We start from the raw sequence: 26,628 nt of genomic DNA, 5'->3' as shown, positions 1-26,628 counted from the left end.
ACACAAGCTTATGTGTTTATGTAGATTAATTTATTTAATACTCACAATAACCCTGGTAGTACATGCTAATATTATCCTTTACTCAGTTGGTAAAGAATCCGCCTGCAATGCGGGAGACCTGGGTTTGATCCCTGGGTTGGGAAGATCCCCTGGAGAAGGGAAAGGCTTCCCACTCCAGTATTCTGGCCTGGAGACTTCCATGGACAGTAGAGTCCATGGGGTCTGCAAGGAGTCAGACACGACTGAGCGAGTTTTACTTTTATTGATGAGGAGTGGACGTGGAGAGTGGTAAAACAACTTCCCCAGTGCCCCGTAGCAGTGCAACAGAAGAACTTGGCTTTGATAGCAGGCATTCTGGCCACCGAGCTTGCCAACCCATTCTCGAGAACAGAATTTGTACCCACCTTCAGTTTAGGCTCTGGGGTAGGATAAAGACTCTAGAATCAGGATAAATCAGTTACTCCCCATTGGACACTTACCTGAGAGGTTTAGACAGAAGCAGTTAAGCTCTAGAATCTCTTTCTGTCCCATGTGTCTGTCCTATACACTAAATTTCCTTGTAGGAAAGAGGTAAGGAAAAGAACAAAATAAGAGGGGCAAAGAGAAAGAGAAGAAAGGGATTATAGAAAGAGAAATGTGGCAGAGACAGTTGAATTGATGCTAATCTCCAATTCTGCTTCAATTCTTGAATATATTGAGACTTAAAAACTTCAAAGTTTCAAAGAGCTTCTTTCCGAGGTTGACCTGAGTGTTCTGAGGAATTCTAAAGTAATGGTGAGCTCTGTCACACAAGCTCTAAAGACAAATCTGCTTAATGAACTGAACTCTTCAATTACAAAATAGCAAGAAGCCAAATTATGTTCACATTGTCCTTTAAAAACAGTCCATTCTCAAATCCAGCCATCAGTTTAATCCCATGAATATAAACAAGAACTGACATGACTAAACCTTCTTAAATCAAATTTATAAATACAGTTCCAAAGCCATATAGATTCTCTGTAAAGTGTTTTCCAAAGTCTTCCTTGTCTAAAGTACTTAGTATTTTATCCCTACAATTTTCTCTATCCTTTACTTAGGGTAGGAGAGGATTCAAAATATTCATAAGGTGAATGTGTGATGGGTTGAACATGGTACTATAGAATAATTAATATCTAGTTTAAAATTTTAAGAGATTAAGGATGACAACCTAAATCGTTTGCAGGTGCATTCTTTGCATAGTTACGTGGGAGCAATTCCACCCTCCACTTTCCGTTTGACAAAAAGACACTGGCTCTTCCGTTCAACCACCATTCATCTTCAGTAAATCAACCAGTAATAAAACACTCAGCCCCACTTCCTCAGCCCTGCTGTTTCTATATTCCTTGAAAAATAATATTTGATGTAAGCACTGCCTTTTGAATTATTAAATATTCAAAACTATAGTGATAACCACTGATAAAAGTTATTTAAAAATATAATGCTTTTAGTCTCTGGGAAGTGGTGCTATAAGCTAATAAAACAGAAAGCAACTTCTTTTGTTCAAAGCTTCAGGCAACCTGGCTATGATTTACCTTAGGCTGTTGGGAAATAGCTACTACTAAAAATCTCGTTATTTTAATAACCTATGTCAGAAAAACATTTGAAATAGGTGTATGTATATATATAACTGAATCACTTTGCTGTATATCTGAAAATTAATATAATATTATAAATCAAAGGCATTACTGTTGTTGTTTAGTCCGTAATTCGCGCCCTACTCTGTAGCCCCCCAGACTCCTCCATCCATGGAATTCTCTAGGCAAGAATACTGGCGTGGAGAGCCATTCCCTTCTCCAACGGATCTTCCCAACCCAAGGATCCAAACTGGGTCTCCTGAATTAGCAGGCAGATTCTTAAAGCCACCAGAGAAAATCAATTATACTCTAATAAAAAATAAAAATTTTAAAAATCTGGAGAATTCAGTTCAATTGTTTTAAGTGTACATATAGGATATACCCACTTCCCTGTTATTGGGATACTTCAGATGGTAAAGAATCCACCTGCAAGTCAGGAGACCCAGGTTTGATGCCTGACTCAGGAAGATCCCTTGGAGAAGGGAATAGCTAACCACCAGGCTCCTCTGTCCACGGAATTCTCCAGGCAAGAATATTGGGGTAGGTTCTCATCCCCTTCTCCAGGGAATCTTCCCAACCCAGGGATAGAATTCGGGTCTCTTTCATTACAGGCAGATTCTCTACCATCTAAGACACCTATTCACCTAATAAGTGTCAGAGCCACGATTCCATTTCAGAGCCGCCTGCTTCTAGGGTCTGTTCTCTGAACTCCTAGGCATTGCTTTTCTAGTAGCATCATGCCTGGCCTGGTAAGAATGCAGAGAGCAGAAAATACGACCCTTGTAAGAATTTTGCATCACTGATAGCCAAGCATAATTGAAACACATGAAAACACAGGAAAATATCATTATTAGCTCTTAATTTGCTGGGGATGTAAGAGTGCAGTCAAAGAACACAGCAGCTATGTTCAGTGAGAAAAGCTTTATTGTTCACAGCATTTCTTTTCTTTCATTTCTTGAATATGGTGGTTTTAGATAGATGGTGAATGGGAGGAAACCATCACTGACTAAGCACAGAATCTTAGCTGCTGCTGCTGCTGCTAAGTCGCTTCAGTCGTGTCTGACTCTATGCGACCCCATAGACGGCAGCCCACCAGGCTCCCCCGTCCCTGGGATTCTCCAGGCAAGAACACTGGAGTGGGTTGCCATTTCCCTCTCCAATGCATGAAAGTGAAAAGGGAAAGTGAAGTCGTTCAGTCCTGTCTGACTCTTCAGGACCCCATGGTCCCGGGACTCTTCGTGGACTGCAACCTACCAGACTCCTCCGTCCACGGGATTTTCCAGGCAAGAGTACTGGAGTGGGTGCCAGTGCCTTCTCCGACAGAATCTTAGACAAGATATTAAATAAAATGGACACCAGTATAGTCTCTTAGAGTTAAAAGAAAATGCCTATGTTCAACATATCATGTACCCTTCATGCCATTCCTAGAGGGTAGATGAATTAAAGATGACCATGTTGAAATTACAGAAAACTTTTTGAGGTTCATTCAGTGAGGCCCAATTTGTGGAAGAAGCAGGACTAAAGCTGAAGGTTTCTATTGACCGGCAATCTTGCCAATCTTGGATATTGTCATCCAAGATGATAGGGTAAGCGTGTCATGTGTGGTAGCAGTAGGAGATGAGAATTTGTGGGTAAAGAAAAAATATCAAATGAACTTTCTTTGATGAGAATAGAGAGATAAATGTAGATATAAGACTGTCATCTGATATATGTCGACAAATATATTTGTGAGTTCAAATGTGATTGAGGTTTGTGGAGGATAATAGACAATATCCCACAACCAACTTTGGTGTCAAACCTGGAATAAATATGGCAAGCTATTTAATGTCTCTAGCCTTGAGTTTCTTTATCTTTAATATGAGAATATTAACACCTACATCTCCAGGGCTTTTATGGTGACAATAAAGGATAAGTGTGAAAATGTATGTGAGATGCACACAGATAGCTCTCCAGGAAGAGCCGTGATTATGATTATAATTCTGAATAAAGTGACATAGAAACTGCATTTGAAGTTGTTTAACCAGGAAGTAACATAGGAAAGAAAACATTAAGACCTTGAGTCAAGGGAAAACGTATCATGGCATCATTTTGATGTATAAAATTCTTCTCTCCTTCATAATGTCCTTTACTGATTCCCCTTTATATCTGTGCTAAAATGATCAAAAAAGGAGGCATTAAACTGAAGTGGCTCCAATGCTTTCTTCTGCATAAACAAACCCATCCTAAGCCAAAGTCAATTTCTGTAAATGTCTCAAGGTTAAGAAAACCAAACACAAGCACCCAACTAGGTTTTCCTAAATAGTGCAACCTTAAGCCATAACCAGAGTTGACTCATTGGAAAAGACCCTGATGCTGGGAGGGATTGGGGGCAGGAGGAGAAGGGGACGACAGAGGATGAGATGGCTGGATGGCATCACCAACTCGATGGGCATGGGTTTGGGTGGACTCCGGGAGTTGGTGATAGACAGGGAGGCCAGGCGTGCTGCGATTCATGGGGTCGCAAGGAGTTGAACACAACTGAGCGACTGAACTGAACTGAAGTGAAGCCATAACCAATCAAATAATTGTCTAATTTCACTTCTCTGTCTTCTCTGTAAAAACCTTGCCCCCAGTCTTCCATGGATAGAGTGCTAACAGCCGCCTCTGGTTTATTGCTGCAGATTGGAATCAAGTAAACCTAAACATTTTACTGTGCCTGTTTATCTTTTAACATGTGGGATAAAATTCAAAATCTATATAGCCTGTCGTACAAACATGGCATAATGTGGTTTCTGCTTTCTCCTCTAGGATTGCTTCGCCAGAATTTCCTCTTGTTCTTTGATCACCTGCCACAGTGAGATTCTTTGATTTCCTGATTTTCAGTTTCCCAGCTGCTTACCTGGTCTCAACTTAAGTGTTTCTTCTTCAGATAAAATCTCCCAGGCCTTTTATTGTCTTCATTAATTAATGACTAAAAGTTGTCATTTTATACTTGTTTTTATAATGTGTTTCTATTCAAGCAATTGAATTATTGATGAGGGAAGACAGAAGCACCAATTAAGGTGAACGGAGCTTCTCTGAGGCTCTGAATGCTCTAGAGCAGGGGTCCCCAACCTCTGGGATCTCATGCCTGATGATCTGAGGTGGAGCATTTATAATAATAATAGAGATAAAGTGCACAATAAATGCAATGAATTTGAATCATCCAGAAACCATTTCTCCCCATCCCGGTCTGTGGAAAATCTGTCTTCCATGAAACTGGTCCTTGGGGCCAAGAAAGTTGGGGACTGCTGCTCTAGGGGACATAAAGAAGGAAACTATAGAGACCTGCTGAGGGAAATGAACCTTTTATGCAACACTTCAAAATATCAAAACGAAAGATGCCAGACAAGATAGTGAGTGCTTAATTGCCTAGTGAAGTGAGAGTCACTCAGTCATGTCTGACTCTTTGCGACCCCATGGACTATATAGTCCATGGAGTTTTCCAGGCCAGAATACTGGAGTGGGTAGCATTTCCCTTCTCCAGGGGATCTTCCCAACCCAGAGATCAAACCCAGGTCTCCTGCATTGCAGGCGGATTCTTTACCAGCCTAGCCACAAGGGAAGTCCAGTGAAGGGGCAGAAAAAACATTTCTAAGTGTTGGAGGTGGAGATGGGGCATGAAACCCTTAACTCTCCTAGGAACTGTCAGAGAGACTGCAAAAGGATTTATCATTTTCTAACTTCGGCGGTCTGAATACTGCTGCAGTTGTTCTCTAGGCTGAAATAGAAAGTTTGCTTCAGGCTCTTCAAGTCTGTGGATTAAAGATGTGTATGCATCTGAGTGCATGTGCAGCCTTCTTGTTCTTTTGTGGATAATTTTGTGTTTGGGTTTTCTTTTGCTTTTTTTTTTTTTTTTTTTTTTCATGAGAGTAGCTGGAATGTGCGACAACAGAAAGAATGTTTTGAAAGCAATGGGAAATATGCCACTAGATGGATGGCACTTTTTTGCATATCACTTTGATCTTCTATCTCAGATCTCCCTCCGGGGAACATCACTAAATTGTGAAGAGTTAAAATTGTCAGAAGGTTTCTATATCCATCTAAGAATTTATCTTTCAAACTAGCCCATTTGTTGGAGAACCCTATCATAGTCTACACAAAATACTCTAGAAAAATGCTAAGTAAAATGAAAATGATGTTTTGACCCAATATGGTATGCCATGGCATATAGTTTATTATTTATACACATGCATTGCACAGATGGCCTACTTATGTTTGTACAAGGTGAGTGTGAAATAGGCTTATGTTAATTTAATAATTGATATATATGCAGATTTATGTATATATATATATACTGCAGTCCATGGGGTTGCAGAGTGGGACATGATTTAGTAACTGAACAATGAGCAACTATATTAATATTATTCAAGAGATGTAACAAACCTGAACATATTTGTGAAACTTGAAGAAATATTTTCTCTAAAGCTAGAGAGACAGTGGTTTCCTTCATCAATTTCAACAGCTTTAGTTTTTTTATTTTGTTTTTTCTTGACAAAAAGTGTAAATGCAGAAGACAAGTATCCCACTGTGCCCATGGGCCTGGAGCGACCACTAAAAAACAGCGAATATGTCACCAATTAACTAGCAGAAAGGAAAAGAAAAAGTTGCATCTCAAAATGTCAAGAGAAAAGAAGCCTGAAGTCTGACAGCTTTTGTTAAGATCCATGAAATAAGCAGCGAATATAATTTTGAAATTCCATCTTCTGAGGAATTCTTTCTCCATCAACCATACCATTGGTTTTAGGAGATTATCAAGTTAGGTGGAGATTTAGGACCCGGAAAAAAGTTATGACCAGGCAGACAAAGGGAAATTTCTAGACTCTGATATTGTCCAGATCAAGTATTTAATCATCACCTCTTCGGATAGACCCTCTTCAACCACCTATTCTAAATGAGAAACACCGTTTATCCTCAGTTGATCCTTCATAAGACACTGTTATTTCTATTTTCTATTGTATTCAAATTATATGTTTAAAGATTTGTTTATTTGGCTGTTGGTTGTATACTCATTGCTCCCTGCACAGACATTATAAAGTCGTAGACCCTGTTGATCTTATTCACTGTGTTTCCCTAACTTATAAAGATACCTTCATGTAGTTCACTGTAAATATTAACTTTGAGCCTGCAGTGGAAATAATATAAGGAACACAAAGATAAAGGCTAAGGCAGAATAACATAGTAATTATATGCTTAGGATTTATTTGATTTTTTCTTCCTGTAGCTTTAAATATTTTATAATATCAGTAGCAAAATATATAGGAATTAAAACATACAAAGTCAAAAATGCTGAGTTTCATTTATGAGAGGACTGTGTTGACTATCTTATTTATTTCCCATAAAAATTGCAGTACTGTTTCCTCAAGTTCAAATTAGATGGAATAACTGTAAATACCAAGAAGATTTTATCTTTAGAGGGAGAGTAGTCTCTTTATTTTACTTTCAGCCATTCAATTACGCTGTTGTTTATACATTCATTACTATATTAACATTTTTTGTGTGGTTAGTGTCCTTGTCTTATCAGAGGCTATCACAGATGTGTCACTCCTTCTAGGGCATTAGAACCTAACAGGCAAAGAGACAAGAAAACCAGCATACACCTGAGCAACGTGAAACTGGAATTGTGCAGAACGAACTGTGAGAGAACCCTTCAGCTGTCATAAGTCACCAGGGAAAGCTCAGTAGAGAACGGACTGCAGAGAGGAGGGCTTAGGTCTAGTGTAAGAGGTCATTTGAATGGCAAACAGGGAAAATTAGCTAGTTGGTATGGCTGGGGGGACATACTTAGGACTGAGTCTGGAGAACCGGCGTGCTCAGGTCTATACGAATGCTTCTGCAGCCAAGAGTGTATGAACTCCTGCCCTTATTATGGATAGTGCTGGGGCTTCCCCGGTGGCTAAAGTGGTTAAGAATCCACCTGCCAAAGCAGGAGAGCCTTGGAAGACGCGGTTTGATCCCCAGATTGGGAAGATCCTCTGGAGGAGGAAAGCGCAACCCACTCCAGTACTCTTGCCTGGACAATCCCATGGACAGAGGAGCCTGGTGGGCTACAGTCCATGGGGTCACAAAGATTCGGACACGACTGAGCAACTGATCATGCCCACACTGGCGGAGCAGGTGGGAGTCATGTCACAGGAGGATTTTCATGCCATGCATGTTACAGACCGCATACCTTTAAGCCTCCCTATGGTCCAGTAAGACAGACGCTGTAAGTACTGGCCCAGTCATACCACGTGAAGCCGCATGCTACAGGAGGATCTGCCGCCTATGGGAGAAGCTACATCTTCCCCAGGTGACACCGCCTTCCGCTGGTAAGAGGACCAACGTGTCCTCACTTTTGTAGACCAGAAACTCAGTTTGTTTAGCTCGTCTAGAGTTCTAGTTTAGGGTGGTAAGAGTCACAAGAGACAGATAATATCAGGTCTAACTGTAAAAAGCACTTGCATCCACTTGTAATCCATTTTGTCCTGCACAAGAAGCCTACAAACAGAACAAACGAGTTGAAAAATTTTACTGATAGAGACGTGAAAATAAGTTAGCATAACAAATCCATTCATCTCTGGGGGGACATATATATAAAATTAATTATGTGCAAGATCAAAGTCATTTCAGAGGACTAAAAATAAATGCATGGGCCTTTCTCTTAGAATCACTCTTATTAAATTTCTAGATCACACATGTTTTCCCTAACAGATTCTTTAAATTGTAGTAAATGAAAGACTTAAAGTTCTTAACTGTCTATAAGCATATATATCCCTAAATAAAAGCTATCAGATTGTAAATGTAACATAAATCCTTCAAAAATATTTACTAATATTTAATAAATATAAAAATGTGGTGAAATCACCTTTTTCCCCAAACTCTATTGCTATTTATAAGAAATCTTTGCATCTTTTGACACACATAATGTACACATAAACCTACATTGCTTATAAATCTCTTTTCGATTCAATGATAGATTATTAACATCTAGTGGCATTGATTAGCATACCTCATATTTTGGTTACAACTATACCCATACTTTACATATTCAAAGAATTTGATAGAAATTTAGATTATATCTGCATAATGTTTACTTTGTTTATGAATTTTATTGGACAAAATGTCCTTACATATGTATGTATATTCTTTTCTCTTATTTTTATCATAGAATAAATTCCTAAAACTAGAATTGATATGTCAAAGGTACCTACATTTTGAAAATTTGGCTTAAATATGAACATTATCGCTTTTCAGAATTTAACTTTTAAGCAGAGACTGTACCACACTTTGATCAAAATTATGTTAGTGATTTTTGTCAATTTTTGTCACTCTGATAGGCAAATGTATTTGTTTACACATATATATTTGATTATTAATAAGCTGAATATGAATATTAATCATTATTTGCTTTACTTTTTAAACTGTACCCTTATATTTCTTTTCAATATTTATGCTAAGATGTTAGCTTTTGCTTATTACTTATTCTATTAATACAACTGACCCTGAGGACTGCAATATATCAGACACTCTTTGGCATATGGGGTCTAAGAGTAAATCAAAGTAGTAAAACAATGACAACAAAAATAAACAGATAATTAAATAAATACTCTTTTCTCCACTGAGACACAAACATTTGCTAAGTATTTTGGGGGTACTTCCCTGGTGGTTAAGAATCCAGCTTCCAATTCAGGGGAGGTAGGTTCAAACCCTCATCAGGGAACTAAGATCTCACATGCCATGGAGAAGCCTGCAACCCACTACTAGAGATGCCCACCTGCTGCAGTGAAAGACCCCACGTGCCGCAACTAAGATCCAACACAGCCAGACAGACAAACAGTCTTTTTAAAAAGAAGAAATCTGGGGGCAAGTTCTGTTTATATATATATATATATATATATATATATGTTTTTATTTTTATATATATGTACCTACATATATGCAGGATTTCCAGGTGGTGCTAGTGGTAGAGAAACCACCTGCCAATGAAGGAGACTTAAGAGAGGCTGGTTCAATCCCTGTGTTGGGAAGATCCCCTGGAGGAGGACATGGCAACCCACTCCAGTACTCTTGTCTGGAGAATCCCGTAGATAGAGGAGCCTGGTGGGCTACAGTCCATGACGTTGCAAAGAGTCAGATACGACTGGAGAGATTTAGCACGCTACACACACACACACACACACACACACATACGTATATACATATATACCTTGCCACCTGATGCGAAGAACTGACTCATTGGAAAAGACCCTGATATTGGGAAAATTTAAAGGCAGGAGAAGGATCGAGAGAGGATGAGATGGTTGGATGGCATCCCTGACTCCATGGACTGAGTCCGAGTAAACTCCAGGAGTTGGTGATGGTGATGGGAGGCCTGGCGTGCTGCAGTCCATGGGGTTGCAAAGAGTCAGACACAACTGAGTGACTGAACTGAACTTAACTAATAAATACATATGTATATGTATATATATGTGTATTTATCTTTTTTCCCAACCTTTCCAGCTTTTCAGTGATATATTTAGAAACCAATTCTTAAACTACATTCCTGTAAAATATTTCTGATTCTAATATGGACATGATCTCATTCTGATTATTTTTCATTTTCCAGAGAATGATCTCAGTTTCTAATTTTGGATACACACACACACACACACACACACACACAAGCATAATGCAGAAAAAAGATTCTCGTCCATCACAGGGTATAGCTGAGGGAAGCCTGGACACTGAAGCCACGCTTTCCCTCACCCACCCTGGGAATGCCTTTATCACCATTCAGTAAGGAGTGAGGTTTGTGCCCTGAGCATGGAGGGGCAACTTCAGCAATATCCGTCAGCAGGGTGAGACCTGAACCGGATGGAATATGCTTGTCTTTGCTGTGTCTGTTCTGTTTTCATCCAGTTTGTAAAAACAGAATCTTGTTGACAAACAAACAATGAAAAAATAGATAAGTGGATCTTAGATCTGATATTCTGCTTGGAGACTTGAGAAACAGAACAGCCTGCATAGACAAGGATCTTAGCTAACCCTATTGTATGCGCATTTTCCAGGGAGACGTGATAGATGGCTTTGCTATGGTAATAGATACCAGTTTCCATCAAGACACTCTTCAGACCTTCACCACAAATTTCATTTGAATCTTTTATGTCCATGAAGTCTCAATATTTACTCTTCCCACCATACATTTTTATCTCATTTTTGATTGCTTCTGTCCTTGCTCTCCAACAGGATCTAAATGGAAAGTGTCAGAATATTATATCAAAAGTCATTTAGATTGTTTGTGAATGGAGAACAGATAACCATCAAACTTTTGAGGGCTTGATCTAGTCTGTTATGTTTTATGGCTTGACCTCAGGAAGCAGGTCTTGGGCTGTGACAAATGTTTCTCATCCCTGTAACCCACGAAGGAACCTCAACACCAAGAGGTGTGGGGTCATTGACAACCTTAGGCATAAACGCAAAGAATTTTAAGCAAACTGTCATCACCAAGGCTGATATTTGGTTGCTGCTCTGCCCCAGACCCTGTTGAGAGATCTGCTACATCAGTTCAAGACCTGCATCATTTTGTGGGAAAGAAAGTCTGAAAACGAATCACATAGCACAGTCAATGCCATTTTTTTTGTGTACATTTGAGGCATCAACTATTCAAAAGCACTATATAGGATTTTTCAAGGGATTGTTTAAAAAACAAGTGAAATTGAAAAACCTTCTCTAGAATTAGTGTTTGTCTGTCTGTTTGTTTTTCTGTCCAAATAAGGTAAATGGACAGCCTTTTTTTTTTTCTTTTTTAATTTTTAATTTTTTTATTTTTAGTGGGTTTTGTCATACATTGATATAAATCAGCCATAGAGTTACACGTATTCCCCATCCCAATCCCCCCTCCCACCTCCCTCTCCACCCGATTCCTCTGGGTCTTCCCAGTGCACCAGGCCCGAGCACTTGACTCATGCATCCCACCTAGGCTGGTGATCTGTTTCACCATAGATAATATACATGCTGTTCTTTCGAAACATCCCACCCTCACCTTCTCCCACAGAGTTCAAAAGTCTGTTCTGTACTTCTGTGTCTCTTTTTCTGTTTTGCATATAGGGTTATCGTTACCATCTTTCTAAATTCCATATATATGTGTTAGTATATTGTAATGATCTTTATCTTTCTGGCTTACTTCACTCTGTATAATGGGCTCCAGTTTCATCCATCTCATTAGAACTGATTCAAATGAATTCTTTTTAATGGCTGAGTAATATTCCATGATGTATATGTACCACAGCTTCCTTATCCATTCATCTGCTGATGGGCATCTAGGTTGCTTCCATGAATGGACAGCCTTTTGTGCCTAATTCAAGTCCTTTTTTTTTTTTCTTTTTAAAATTAAGGAGTACTTAAATATATTGACTGTCTTGTCTGTGATTTTCATATTTACATAGTACTTCTGGGAGGTTCAAATGCTTTGTAAATATTAAATCATTTAAAGGTCACTCAATTCAATGGTCCTAAAAGATCACTAAACTCAATGGTCTTAAGACAGAGGTAAGAATTGTTCTTAAAGTGTGTGAGACCTCAGGATCAAACCATCTACAACATTTCTGGGAACAAATGTCTATGACTGCATGGTATCGAGCTGAGTTTTTTTGTTTTTTTTCTTTTTTAATAACTGGATCATAGAAACAGGGATTCCCAAGATATGTTTCATTTCTAAGAGTGTAAATAAACAGATGTGGCATTCAGCCATGAATGTATCCACACTTTCTTTTTAAAAATTGGTTTAAACTAGATCATTTTTATGTAACTCAGCCACTCAGACATGTCCAACTCTCTGAGACTGTAGCTTGCAAGGTTCCTCTGTCTATGGGATTTCCCAGGCAAGAATACTGGAGTGGGTTGCATTTCTTTCTCCAGGATATCTTCCCGACCTAAGGGGCAAATTCATGTCTCTTACATTGGCAGGCAGACTGCTTACCACTTGTGTCACCTGGGATACTACTAGAAAATTGGAGCTCTTGTATCAGTCAAAGAACATATCAGTGACCCCTGGCAGATAAACCCTGGGAGCTCATGTAAAGATCCCAGTTCCTAGTAAGTCAGATCATTTGTCCCTCCGAATGCTTCCTGGAGCCAGGGTCATAAGCCGTGTTAGCTGGGTTTCCAGGTGGCGCAGTGGTAAAGAATCTGCCTGCCATTGCAGGAGACTCAGGAGACATGGAGTCTATCCCTGGGTTGGGAAGTCCCCTGGAGAAGGAAATGGCAACCCACTCCAGTATTTTTGCCTGGAAAATTCCATGGGCAGACAGGACTGGTGGGCTATAGTACTGGGGGTCACAAAGAGCCAGACAGTCCTGAGCATATATGCACTATGCAGCTTACGAACTGTCTCTGAGGAAGGACTCCAAATAACCACCAAATGAAAACATACCATCCTCAAATCAAGTGCTAACACCTAGCTTTGTTCCTTTGAGACATTTCTAGTATTTTCAAAACAAAAGCATGAGCTTTCTGGATTTTGCTGCAAGGTTATTTAAAAAGGCTTTGGCGTATCAATTTCAATTTTAGGAATGTATTTTATGATAAAAATAAGAAAAGAAAATATATATATACATATGGTGTAATTTGGTGTAAAATCCACACCAAATTTAGGGTATGCATTTTACTAGTTTCTTGCATATGTCGATTTTTTTTTATTTTAGAAAGTCTTATTTAACTCCTTCCTGTCCTTTACCTGATGAAATGCAGAAAAGGAAACAATCATTATTGGTTACAGTAAGCCTTGACTTATTTTCAGGGCTTCCTTGGTGACTCAGACACTAAAGAATCTGCCTGCGATGCGGAAGACCCAGGTTTAATTCCCGGGTCAGGAAGATCCCCTGGAGAAGGGAATGGCAACCAATGCCAGTATTCTTGCCTGGAGAATTCCATGGACAGAGGAATCTAGTGGACTATGGTCCATGGGGTCACAAAGATTCAGACACCACTTAGCGATGAACATTTTCACTCATCTTCGAATATAAAATCACCATTAGTTTTTTTTTTTTCTTTTCTGGCAAATTGTAATGAGACATTTAATAACCAAATACATTTTATTTTAGAAAATAAAGTGCATATTTTAGTGCTTGTCAGGAAAGAACAAATGGAAACTCATACATGGAGTTAACACCTTGCTGTCAGTCTTAGATAATGCTTTTGTTGGCGTTTCTTTTGAATTTAAAAACATACACACAGTACAGTCCAGCTGCTAGCTAACATAGGTCTATTTCAGCCAAATGTTTACAGGTGGGAGTTTACCAGTATGTTCTTTCTTCAATGCTCCATAATTCGACTATAAAAATACAGTTGTGATATTTTTATAATAATGAATGAAGGTGTTCAGAAGTATGACAAAATCGCTAATTGAGATCTACTGAGACCCATTCTTTAATGAGAATTATGATTATGCATTTATGTATATTTATACCCACACACACACACACACACACACACACACACATAGATATATATAAATCTTGAGGTATAGCAGTTTCTGTTGTTAGACTTGAATTCTTGTTTTCAAAGGCCAGGTACAACTTGTAACCAGGAGAGCTAAGAGAAAACTTCTGTTACAATCTCAAGTGTCTTCTGGGCATCTCACAATATTCCTGAGGAAGATGTATGGGTCCTGCTTCAGGGCCTGGTCTTTGCGTCTACATTACATCCTTTAATTACATCCTACATTACATCTTTGTAAAGGATTCAGGTTCCTACTTTTCATTAATTGTTTGTGAAAGGCTTGGTATCTCTGCAATGTCTATAAAACTCTGACTTTGAATGATTATTAAAGTGATTCTCTGGGTCTTCCCAGTGCACCAGCCCTGAGCACTTTTCTCATGCATCCAACCCGGGCTGGTAATCTGTTTCACCCTTGATAGTATACTTGTTTCAATGCTATTCTCTCAAATCATCCCACCCTCACCTTCTCCCACAGAGTCCAAAAGTCTATTCTGTACATCTGTGTCTCTTTTTCTGTTTTGTAAAGTAATTAACCTCCAACTAATAAAAATAAATGAAAAAAAAAAAAAAAGAAAAGAAAAAAAAATAAAGATTAAATATGATAAAAAAGTAAAGTGATTCTATTTTGACTTTATCTTTTTTAGTGTGGGATTAGTGTTTGCAAACTTAGAGAAGGCATCAGACCTATTAAATCTTCTCTGGGTGCAAAGGTGCATTCCCTGACTGGTTTCTCTGTGAAAATAGATCCCTAGTTTTTGCACAAATAAGAATGCCTTGATAATCCCTAAACAACACCATCAAAGGTGCCCATTACAGCAGAACAATAGAGTACTGGGAGTTTCATCTTGCAGGAGTATTTTGAGAGGCTACATTTGTACTACTCTTTTGTTCAGTTGCTGAGTCTGGTCCAATTATTTTGCCATCCCGTAGGCTGTCCAGGCGGTTTGCCAGGCAAAAATACTGGAGTAGGTTGCCATTTCCTCCTCCAGGGTATCTTCCTCATCCAGAGATCAAACCTCATCTCCCGTGTTTCCTGCATTGAATGCAGATTCTTTACCACTGAGCCACACAATACTTAGGGTTCCCAGGAGGTGCAGTGGTAAAGAATTCACCTGCAATTTAGTAGACACAGGAGACATGGGTTCGATCCCTGGATTTGGAAAATTCCCTATAGGAGGAAATGACAATCCCCTCCATTATTCTTGCCTGGAAATTTCCAGGGACAGAGGAGCCTGGCGGGCTACAGTCCATGGGGTTGCAAAGAGTCAGACATGATTGCATGACTGAGCATGCACACACACTCCACAGTTGCTACGCAGCCTGGAAATTACTCTGTTTCAGGTTAATCTTAAATTATTTACTACATCATCAAGCCACAAAATTCAGTCACGATGCTTTTAAGATTCTACATCTGAGGTCATAATATCTTTTGTTGCATTTTTAGGAAAAGATTCTGAAAATGCTTTGCAAAGAGGGATTTCCAAAATAGTCTGAGAATTGGGGAGTCTTGCAGAAAATTTCTAATAAAGATACAGGTGAAAATGTCACTCATTTGACAGTTTTCAAAATCAATCACTTGAGTTTGTATCCAACTTTTGTATAACGAATGAGGTATTTGATAAAGATCCCTTTCACTGGGTAAATGAATATTACATGAGAAACCAGAATCCCAACTTAATGGCTTGTACAACCCAGAGATGACAATGCCCATCACCTTGTCTTCTAAAGAGACTTCCACTCCCTGTTTCTTCAAGAACCTACCGGGAAATTTTCCACAAGGCTCGCTGTTGATAAGCCTCTCCTGTCAGACTCTGGATGACGAGAGCTAACTTCTTGTAGACTGATTCCCGATCATGTGGTCCTAGTTCATTATAATCATCCTCATAGCCCGGACTACAGCATTCTGCTTCGTTTTCCAGAGTTACAATTCCCTCTCGACTATGATTAAACTGTCTCTGGGTTCATGGGCCTGGAAAATTTGAACAGTCCAATTTAATGAAAAACAATTTTCATAGCCATCTGGAAAAGGTCTGACTATTTCTAGAAGTTAACTTTTCATGTATTAAACTTCTGAAAGAAATAATTAAATCAGCTTTCATAATAGCCCACGCGGAGAGTCTGCTCTTTCTGTTCCCTCCAGCCTGCTGACTTGTCTATATCTGTTATACTTCCTCAGTAGTTTTGGAGAGAAACAGATCATTTATAAAAATTATAATCGATGGGGGTCTGAGTGCTGAGTGTTTTGGAATAACCTCTTGGGTAAGCTGGATAGTTAGAGACTAAGAAATTAATCTTGTCTTCTTGGATTCTTTCATCAAGGCAAGATTTAAATCAATTAATTATAATTTAGGAAATTTTCAAAGCTAAAAAGCTTTCGGGATGAAAATTATATGCAGGCAATTATCAAGAAAGTTTTTATAGAAAGACAGCTTCACATAATGCCATTTTGCAGGTTCCTTAAGTTGTTTATAAACTTTTAAATTTTGTTTTGATTTTAAGTCTCAAGAACAGTGTAAAAATTGTGATAAAGAGTTAGCCAATTGTGATTATAGCATTTAAGATTTCCAGGAGTTAGAACTCAAGAGTTTCTAGAAACCAAGTAGATAATTTTGAATCCTTCAGGACTGAGTATAGTTTGTATAACTATTAAATGACGCTCCTGCTCTCCTGGAAATTTTTGAAAAATCAAAGCAAAACAAAAAAACACCATTGAGCTTAAAATGTGATTTTTGTGTAAATGATCAGTTGAAGGAGCTGGTTATTTATATCCCCTTACATATTTGACTAGGTCTTCTATGAAAATCTGTTATACAGACAGACAAATAAAAATTGTGAAAAATTGTAGCGACTCAAATATCCCTACTGGTAAACGCATCAGATGGTCAGGCCAAGTGGGAATAATATTTGTTCAATAGTCAAACTTGATCTGCATTTAGGCTATTCCTATTTCTGCCATTTCTGGCATAAAATTATGTCACACCCCAAATATGGCACTCACTTTCTAGATATGTAGACAGATACTATTATCAAGAGAGACTTGTGAGTCAAGTAACAATGCTCAAGTGAAAGTACAGATGCAGATCTTTTGTACAGAACCCTTTGATTATTATACCATGGCATTAAGAGCAGATAGATTCTTCACTCAAAAAATATGAAGCTATACAAGCAAAAAAATCACTATTTTATCACCCAACTCTTGAAAATTTTAGGAGAAATGAACACATTCCATGAAGGCCAAATTTATCTCATCATTATTTTAAAGTTTTAAAGTTGGAGATATTCACAAAGCTAAAGAGTCACAGGTAGCCAGCATCCACAATAATGATACTGATAAATCCAAACCACAAAGGTACATCTGTAATCTTAATTTAAAGCAATCCTAATGCAAAACTGATTGATCTGCCAAAACACTCACTGTTTAAGTCATTAATCTGGTGCCATGGACAGATAACTGTTTAAAGAGTAGATTGCCTTTCGCAAAGGAAACTAAATCTACAGTTTCATAATATTCTGAAGTAACTATTATTTTGTTTGTTTGTTTTTTGTATTGTTTTTTTCTTTTTCTGGCTGTCATTCCTATCAGGCTGTTTTTGCTTGAGAAGTGAAAAATGACCTTATTCTCTTCCTGCTGGTTATCATTTGCCTGAAATTATAATCTTCCCTGTGTAACTAGCATCATCTCCATAGGAATTAATTGTGATGTCACAGAAGATTAAGATATTAAGCAGGAAACAGGCAGCAGGAAACTGGGCTCTATTAACAGCAAAAGTTTTGTTCTTATAAAAATATCTCTTGTACATATATCACACATTAGTTCAAATTAAATGTGAGTTAATAAATAGCTATGACTGTTAGGTTTCGTTACCTTGAATTTTTCAGAAAATTTGAGGGTCAAACATTAGTGATTCATTAATTAAAGTAAGATTGGCTTTTGGCTCTTACATCAAAAGCATAATATATATTCTTTCCATTCCATTATTAACTGGTGTCTATCACATGCTTGATTGTATTGCAAATAACATGAAATGGCACGTGCATCAAGAGTTCGTAAACTCAGTCACGTGTTGGAATTGCCTGGAAGCGTGACAGACTCCTGATGCCCTAGCTCCACCCCCACAGCATCTGATTTAATTGGTCTGGGATGCACCCTGAGCATCCTGAATTTTGAAAACTCCCAGGTGAATTTTCCTGGGCTGTGAGAGCTGAGGACCAGTGTTCTGTATTACTGTGCTTACAGCAGAAAATTGTCATGGGAAACATTTATTTCATTTCTCGTGGACCATTCAGCTAGAATTTTTAGAGGGAACCATATTTTCTAAGCATGATTTTATCATTTGAGTGTATCTCCAGATTGTATCTCAGAATTTAATTTTAAAAAGCACACCATTTTATGGAGAAGTTAGTGGGAGAAGCTAATATGTGATCTTGGGATGTGAATGTAAAAATATCTAATTACCCAGGAATATGGCAGAGCAGTAGCATGTAGTATGCCATGATACTTCTGAGAAAAGAAGGCTTTCCCAGAAAGTGGCTTTCAACCCAACAACTGCTGCACCATGTGGCCCTGTTTGTGAGCATTTGTAGAACACTTTCTAGGGACCTCTGTGTGTCTAAGATGCAAGAAGTTTTAGAAGGGATTTGTGAAATAAGAGCTGGGTTCACTCTTTTAGTTATAGCTCATCTGTTTGCCTTCAGCGTGGACCGTATGCACTGTATTAGCCGCCCAGTCATGTCTGATTTTGTGTGACCCATGGACTGTAGCCTGTCAGGCTCCTCTGTCCATGGCATTCTCCAGGCAAGGTTCTCCAGCCCACCCCCGGAGAGAGTTGCCATACCCTTCTCGAAGGAATCTTCCCAACCCAGGGATTGAACCCAGGTGTCCTGCATTGCAGATGGATTCTTCACCATCTGAGCCACGAGAGAAGTCCATGGGTACTAGAGTAGGTAGCCTATCTCTTCTCCGGGGGAACTTTCAGACTCAGGGGTCTCCTGCATCACAGGCAGATTTAAAAATAAGAAAAGCTCAAAAGGAGTATAAGGAACATTCTTGTGCCACCCCTCAAAAGTGAACAGAACAGAAGTGCTAATCATCAGGGAAATGCAAACCAGAACCACAATGAGATATCTCCTCACACCTGTCAGAATGACTATCATCAAAAAGAACACAAACCACAAATGGTGACAAGGATGTGGAGAAAAGGGAACTCTCATACACTAAACTGGTGCAGCTACTGTGGAAAAGAGTATGGAGGTTTCTCAAAACTAAAAATGCAACTAAATCATGACCCAGCAGTTCCACTTCTAGGTATTTATCCAAACACAAAAACACTAATTCAAAAAGGGTACATGCATTCCAATATCCATAGCAATCTTATTTACAATTGCCGAGATATGAAAACAATCTAAGTGTCTTAACAACAGATGAGTGGCTAAAGATACTTATACAATGGAACACCACTCAGCCATTAAAAATTGCCATTTGCAGCAACATAGATGGTCTTGGGAGGCATTATACGAAGTGAGATAAATCTGACAGGGAAAGACAAATACTTGTTGTCACTTATATGTGGAATCTAGGAAAGAAACCCCAAAAAAGTGAATAATGCAAGCAAGAAGCAGATTCACAGATACAGAGAATAAACTCCACTGGTTGTCAGTGGTTGCACGCTGGTGCCGTTGTTGGGGGCGGGGGGGAAAATAGGGGTGCGCCAGTGGGTGACACAAACTATCGGATGTGAAACAGGCTACAAGAATGTATTACACAACACGAGGAATACAGCCAATATTTTTGTAATAACTGTGAATGGAGTTCAACCTTTCAAAATTGTCTTAAAAAACTAAGTGAACAGAGGAAAAAGGCATCGCGCACTCCACCAGATAATAAAACTGGGTACGTGATAAGCAGACCATTCGAGGCCACAGGCCGTATATGAATGAGGAATGTACCTCCTCTGGCAGGCAGCAGCGTCGCCGGCACAGGGCCCGTGGTCTCGGTCCAGGTCATGCTCTGCTTCACTACAGGTGCAAACCCAGAAGAGACAATTAAATAAATACAGACAATTAAATAAATACAGACAATTAAATAATCTCAGAGTTCAAAATAGGGGGAAATGTTTTCCTAACCTTTGAAAACTCTGTCTAAGTCTATACCCCTCCAAAAATCCAGGCAGAGTGGGGATATCCAGACAGCCCCCTTTGGAATGTATGTGATCTATAACAGAAAATTTGATCACACTTCCTCTGGACCATGTTTCCAGCTGATGTTTTGAGTTGTAACCGACAGAGACCAACTGAATTAAGCTATTTATGTAGAAATGAATTTATTCGGCAAAGGATACAGATCAAGCTTGTCTTATCACTACATGTTAGAATCAGAGTTAAATACATTTTTTTCTTTTAAGTGTAGCAGTGGAAACTTTGTGATTTATTTTTGTTGTTTTAACCGATTTAAAATCCAACAGTGCATCAGGGCATGTACATACAAATTATTGTAGGCAGAGAGCTAAATTCTTCTGCACAAAAATTAAACAAGCTTTTGAATTTTTGGACACACATCAAGACCAAAGATATGAATTGAGCCAGAACTAATAAGTGGAAAGGATGAGGATTTAAAAACCTGGAATATTTTTATTGCATGGATACATTTTGCTGTCATGTTCAGAAAAGTGACTCTGTTATTAACTGCAAAATGGAATGAGAGCTAGATTGCAAATAGTTGTCTTTGTAAGTCGTGTTTCACGGAAATCAAATTTAAAAAAAAATATATTTGATTTTTTCATCCCTGCAGGGTGAAAAACGAGATAGCTACAAAGAGTTAAGGAAAACGAGACAGAAGTTTATGAAAGTATCAGAGCTGGTGGTGACTACTATAATACCCATAGAGTAGTGGTCTGGACGAGATAATAGATTGTACATAAAGCACCTGCCACGATGCTTTGCATATAGACAGCACACAATAAATAATTATAATCACTGCTATTTTATTATCATTAGTCCTAAATAGATGCTTATTTTGTTATAAATGTTTTCCCACATTATGGGAATTTGTTTGAATGGATATGGTATTCCAATTTAATTAACAGTAAGTTATGGTATGATTTAATATTCTGGAATACTCTGGACTAATTGGAGGTATATTTAGTATTTAAGAATGTTTGTTTCCAAAAGTATTGAAACAGATTCTACTAATTTCTTTTCTTCAAGCTGCCACTTATCTCTATTTGCCAAGAAAAATAAAGTTCGATTTTCATTGACCTTGGTTCTGTGCTTGCTAATAGCAAAACAAATCATGCAGAAGAAATTTTATGTAGAAATCTAGATTTCTGAAGCCATTTGCTCTATTTTCCAAATTCAATGGTTTTCCTCAAAAGGAGTGAAAAAGTCAAGTAAATGAGAGATCTAGATACTTGGATGTGGTGAGTCAGTTGTTTCAATTTATTTTCTGGGAGAAATATCTCTGGCAGGGTGCACCATTACTCTTTGCATTTTCTGCAGATTTCCTTTTATTAAACAACTTTTATAATCCTACTTTTTGATATATTGAAACAATAAGGGTAAATCTATATCTACAAGAAAGATAAATGGCTTCCAAACCTAATCTAGAGAATACGTATTTTTTGCCTTCCTAAAAACACTGGAAAAAAACTAGTGATCAGATTTCCTATTAGTGAAATTAAGCACTTTAATAAACTGCTCAGTATCTCTCAGGTATTATAAATGGCAGCTGCTATTAGAACTGGTCTCAATAATGTAATAGATAGCTTTATAAACTCACATACCTTAATGGGGCATAAATTAGACACAGTCTTTGGATGACTTTAACATGTAAATGCAGCCTTTTGAAAAATGTTTTAATTTTTTCATTTAATGACCATGCCAGTTTTCTACAGTGGAAGACAGTAAACTTTATCCCTTCTGACCTTTATAAGATACAAAATAACAGAATTCTCCAGTTTAATTTTACAAATACGCAGGCAAAATCTCTTGGAACCAAGTTTCTTAAGAAAGCATCTTAAGACATTAAACAAGTGAAGCAAAATTCATAATTCAGCTTATGTAATCAACTATCTTTTCCCCATTTTTGTAGAAAAAGTAGGTTTAAAGAAGATGTATTTAAAAAAAAAGATGTATTTGCACGTGTATATGTGTATGCGTGTGTGAGTGTCTCTGTCTCTGTATTTCAATACTAAACTGCCAACATTCAGAGTATCCTGATCAAGGCACAGTTAGTAAATATTTGAAACATAAATTAAACAAATCAGAAAATTATCAGTAATAATTTAAATGATGTTTAACTTCCTTGTTCTAATTATCTAATATTTTATTGTAGCATTTATTTTATTACTAGTATCCATTTCTTCTACAGGTGATTAGAATATCTATGTGTTTATATATTATGTTTACCCATAGGAACATCCTAAAATTTTAGCTACTCAAAAGCCAGATGCTTATCACAAGAAGTGTCTTGGGCATAACGCCAAATTTCAATACCTGTATGAATAACACAAAGGGTTTTCAAGCAAAAAGATTTCTCATCTAACAGCTATTATTAGGAAACAAGTTCAGATAATTGGCTTCTTTAAATTAAGCACCCCAGATGTTGACCAACAAATTCTAAAATATTAGGTTGTAAAATACAGAACGTTTTCTTTAATAAATGCAACTGTTAGTTCTGTATTCTATTGCCAAGTAATCTAAACTTGTATTATTAAAAATACACTGAGTCGGAACTCATTAAACTATTGAGACAGATAAAGGAAACATTTTGATATAACTGAATGTTGCACTATCTATACTGTTGGCAAAGATAACATCTTTTAATCTTACTTTACCAAGGGAAAGTATAAAAGGGGATTTTCCTTCAGCCTATCAGAAATTTATTAGGTAAATGTTGACCTTGTTTTGGTTTGCTGTATTTTGATCTATCCACCTCAATGTGTTTATCAGCTCTTTCGCAACCTCTAGTAATCTCTTTCTCTTCTCTCTATATATGCAAACACATAAAGCTAGAGACCCTTTGGTCATCGTGATTGAAAATGAATATGAATTTTATGGTAACAATAATATATCTCATGTACACCTTCATAACTATGTAGAAATTGCAAAATGCAAGTTTTTAGTTTTCAAAGTTGGAAGTGGAGCATTTTTCATAATTGTTTTTAATAACCTCTGGTACTAATTTCAGTGACCTGGCTTTTGCTTGTACTGTGACTGGGAGACTTGTGTAGCTCTTTCCTGCTGACCCCACTTGACTTTCCTAAAATAGCCTACTTGATTTAATGATGACTTTCTCAAAGCAAAAACGTCAGCTTTGATCTCATATTCATAGTGATTTTGTATTTCAACCGATGTCTTAGTTTTAAACAGAAATTTTTATTCATGAACATAAACCATAGCAGCAGGTCACCAGCAGTATCCTATTTAATTACTGTGCTTCTAGGAGAGAAAGCGAAGGAAAGAGAAAAGGAATCTGACAACATGTGAAAGTCACCAGCGGCCTCGTCTGTCTCCCACTAACCCCGGACTTTGCTGTGGTCCCCACTCCCGGTTGCCCGAGTCTCACAGACCGCTCTGAGCCTGACCAAAGGATGAAGCTTATGAGTCTTGGATTCTTACTCTGAAAAGCCCGTGTCTCACCAGGTGGTCCTCTGCAGCGCCAAACTCCTCTGAGTTGGCTACAGAACCGAGCGTAGAAAATCCCAAGGTTATGGTATTTCTACCTTGCCAACAAGCTTTTCAGTTCCAGGGGTCACATTACTTTTCAGTTCTGCTAAATCTATTAGCTTTATGGGTGTCTTGCCTGACGGGGTGCTGAATGTTCTGCCTTTGGCATTCTAGGAACAGAGCAGGGAAATTAGCTTCTGCCTTTGCTGAATTCCACCTCTGTGCAGTGGAGAAACTCTGGCTCACATAGAGGCAAAATGATATTTAATTTAGACTGTGATATAGTCCTAAACTCCCTGTGATGCTCCCCATTCCCATTCTTTTCCCCTCGGGTGAACTGACATCAGTTTCATTTTTAGAAAGAAAAGCAAAGAACATATTCAGTTTAGACTGTCACAGCACAGAGACGAAAGTATAATTCAGAATTATCTACTTTTAAAATAAGCCTTTGAGTTGACAGTGCAGTATTGTATGCTACATAATACGAGCTTTTTATGTAGCATTAATATATACTATCTCACAACTTTGACAATTCACACTGACATTTTGCATTAACATTGCAGTTAACTATTTGATGATACCACACTCCTAGAATAAGAGACCATTTCAGACACTGATTTCCCCCCCCCCCTGCAGTTCTTGTATTAATACAAAAAATAATAATTTGCTCACCATGTCATTTATTATATTCCAGTTTCTTTCACTAAGCACTCAAATGCATGGGTTTATGAAGCTCTATATTTGGTTAACAGGTACTGCTAAATAGATTTACTTTTCTCTTAGACACCCAAATTACAGCATGGACATATTTATTAATCAACTAAGTGTTCTGGCAAAGCTTTCCTGTGCATTTGTCTAAGCCCTAAGTTTTTCTGAGTCTTACCATGAATCAGAAGTTTGCTTTTGATTCACTGTGAAGGGGGGATTTCTTTTAAATTTGCTATTTTGACTACAAAATCATATTTACTTATACCACATGATGCAAAAGAAATGACAGGTAAGTCAATCGGCAACTTCAGGCCATCATTCTTTGACTTGATATAAGATGATGATATTTCTCAAAGCAAAAATGCCAATTTTGATCTCATTTATTGGGTTATTGAAGGAGAATTTATGTTTCAACAAAAGTTTGAATTCTAAACAAAAATTTATAATTATACATATAACATGTAGCAGCAGAAGATAAATGGTAGTATTGTATTCAACTACACATTTCCTAAGAGAGAAAGAGAGACAGAAAGAAAGGAATCTGACAAACTATGGAAATGTTTTGAGAAAGCAGAAACACTCATAGAAACCAACACACAAAATATATAAACATCAACATTAATTTCCTAAAGCAGTCATACCTTCATTAGACACAGGTTTGCTTCTTCAAAACAAGTTATTCACTACTTTTACTCTTCTTTCAACAGACCATGAATTATTTTGCAATTGTTTCCAGTTGAAAAAAAAAAAAGAAAGCCCATTTCATTTTATGGCAGAGAATATTGGTCTCCGAAGTCCTTTCCAATTTAGGCTTTAAAACAATTCTTGTTTGCTCAGACAGCTGAAGTTCAAAATAGGCCTTTTTGGCAGGCGTTTTGTCTTTGAAGAATTCTTGAAGATTTTCACTGCAGGATGTGGAGTGGGCGTTCAGGGCTTTCATCCGCGTCCGGTAGTGTGTGGCTCCCAGTTAATCACGAAGTCCTCTCAGTGTGCGTGCCAGCACTTCTCATTAGAGATCTGAACTTTCAGCAGCATCATGGTACATGCATTGCATTTCTAGACACAGCCGCATACACTGCAGATGGGCCATAGGCGAAGCTTTCATTGGAAAGTTCCAAGGAGGAGAAACAGAGAGCAAAATTCTCAGAATGTAAAATTACAGAGATTATCAACATCATAGGTTGTTTTCAAATGTCACTACCAAAGAACGAGTGAGAGAGAAATGAAGATGAGGGGAGAGAGAATATGACACAGAAGAAGGTGGGGAAAGAGAAAGATGAAGGGAAGGAGAAAAAGAAGGAAAGACGAAAAAGGAATAAAATGAAGCAATGCACGGAAGCATGGTTCTCTTTGTGACATATTAAGAGCCTCTGATAATGGTTCTCCACGTGTCTCTGATCAGGTCGCAGACTTTTTCTTTCATTATGAAAATATTGAACTCACTTTTCAGAAAATGAATATTCCTTCCTGTAAAAGCAATGCATCAAACTTCTTTCCCATAGAACTTCCAAAACTGATATACTTTACATCTAAGAACAGTAATTAAAAACACTGGAAGATCATTATATACAAGATCTTCATGTGGTAGAAGACATATCTGCCATGTTCATACCCCCGCTCCACCCTGGAGGCTTTAGAATCTCTCTGCTTAACTAACTGAAGGGTGTACATCTGCGGAAGACAGAGGCAGCAATTTGCTCTTCGATTTCACGATACTTTTAAAACCCTTAGTGCATCATGATAGAACTTCTGCCATCTCACTGTTAATATCACTCAAAGTTAACTGCGATTACCAAGTCCACCTCTTCATGCCTTGGGATTCACCACTGAAGACCTCAACCACAGTCTTCAAAATATTTTGCTTTCATTCTCCCTTAATAATTATTCCAAATTTAAATATGCCATCGCAATTTTAGAAAATTATATTTGGTTAATGGGAGACAAGTGCATTCAGTATTTTGTAAGAAGAAACAAGGATTCACTGTAATTGGAATAAATATTTAATGTTTTGATAAAATGAGTTTTAAATATCTTATTGAATAATGCACATCTAATCTTAAAGAGTCATGTACATTTGTTTTTAATCCTCAAGTTTTTACTTAATGTGTCTTGAGGAATTTGGTCATCCCAGACAAAAATTCAGTTAGGTTTAAAAGATTCAGGTTCAGTTACCCTTAACTCAAGAGTT

Source organism: Muntiacus reevesi, chromosome 7, assembly GCF_963930625.1.
Source record: "Muntiacus reevesi chromosome 7, mMunRee1.1, whole genome shotgun sequence".
Taxonomy (NCBI): domain Eukaryota; kingdom Metazoa; phylum Chordata; class Mammalia; order Artiodactyla; family Cervidae; genus Muntiacus; species Muntiacus reevesi.
This window is presented reverse-complemented; position numbering follows the sequence as displayed.